The following is a 1,677-nucleotide window of genomic DNA, read 5'->3' as shown; positions in this document are numbered from 1 at the left end:
AACATAAAACCAAGACTGTGACAGTTCAACTCTTAACAGTTTCTTTAGAATCCCAGACGATCAGTGAACTCTTATCTCTTAACACATATTCAGTAATGACAGCAATAGCTGGCTTTGGGGTTGCAGGATGCAGAAGTTCAGGAGGACTACCTGTTCAATTTCCAGTTCTATTTGTCTCAGTTGTTGTGTCCTTAGGCAGGTTTTTTCACCTTCATTGGCTACAAGCCTGGTGGTGTCTTTATGTCAGCGTGCCCCAGGGCAGCTATGGCTAATATCTGCCTGTATCTGCATTTTCTCACACCCAGAGCTTATCCCAGCTTTGGCTCTGTGAAGCATGGACCAAGTGGACCCTTGCACTCTGACAATGGACAACCTCTGATCACTAATCTGATCTCCTTCTGGAGTTGGAGCTGCAGATGTACTGCTGGCGTCCTCACACCCACAGATGTACAGTTCTGACTGCATCCTTGTTTCTGTATCTTGCCGGGCTTGTTTGTTTTTTTTTTTTGTTTTTTTACTGAGGGGCCCTTTGGGACCTCAGCTCTGTTGCATTACAGAGAAGTCTCCTCATGCTCATCCTACTCCTGCTTGGAGGAATAACACATTTCTGCATTTCCATCTGTCCCCCTTGGCCTAAAACTGGACTCTTCTTCTAAAATGCGTCCTCAGACAGATGGTTGGCCGGAAAAACGTTGGACATTCAGCTCATGTGTTCTCCTCCAATCGGTTTAAACACACCTATTGGCCTTTAGTCTCAATAATGACACCAAAACAATTCATCATGCAACACGCTGAGTAAAAACTAAATAAGAAAACAAGTCCAGTAATTCACTTTCTGTTGTTAACTGATTAATAATGATTAAGGAAGAAACATTTCCTATAAACAATCAGTCCTCTACATCAACAGGTACAGAATGCAAATACTTTGCTGCAGTGTGTGGCACATGTTTACTTCCTGGTTCCTGGCATGTTTTTTGCAAAAATGCAAAAACATCATGATTAGTATGTAGATCTAGAGCTTTGGAACTAGAGGCTACAGCTGCCAACGTTCTATATCAGCTGCTCCTAACGAGTTCCATCTTTAACCCCCTCCCCCAGAATAACCTGTAAGGTGAAGTCAGTCTATAATCAGATGCAGCAGGGAGCAGAGCTGAGGGACGGACTTCACACCACCGAAGCGTCTTCTTTCTCGGGACGTGATGCTGGAAGCCCTCCAAGGACAGAGGAGGAGAAGCCTGCCAACACCTCCACAGCCTCGCCAGCAGCCGCTTCAGACACCCGCCGCACAAACGGAGCAATCAGAACAAAAAGTTCTGCTGCGGATCAGGCTGTAGGAGCCTGGTGGACGTGACAGATCCCCACGGCGGCTGTTTTCTGAGCAACCCTCTGGGAGAACATATGTGGGGGGGAGCTTGGATGAAACGTGTTTGAACACCAAGAGGACTGAGGAAGTGTGATGATGGAGGGTTAAAACCAGCAGCCACTCGCTTTCTGTGAGCTTTTAGGGTGTGAGTCCAACAGAACCGGCTGGGTTCTGCTGCCAAATCACAACGCTGGCATTAAAGGAAGGAAAATGAGCTACAGATGGACGAGAAGTCCAGCAGCAAACATCTGATCCTGCGGACTTCAATTCAATTCAATTCTATTCAGTGTATTTCTATAGCGCCAAATTCACAG

Source organism: Cyprinodon variegatus, unplaced genomic scaffold (assembly GCF_000732505.1).
Source record: "Cyprinodon variegatus isolate N-32 unplaced genomic scaffold, C_variegatus-1.0 Scaffold609, whole genome shotgun sequence".
NCBI lineage: Eukaryota > Metazoa > Chordata > Actinopteri > Cyprinodontiformes > Cyprinodontidae > Cyprinodon > Cyprinodon variegatus.
This window is presented reverse-complemented; position numbering follows the sequence as displayed.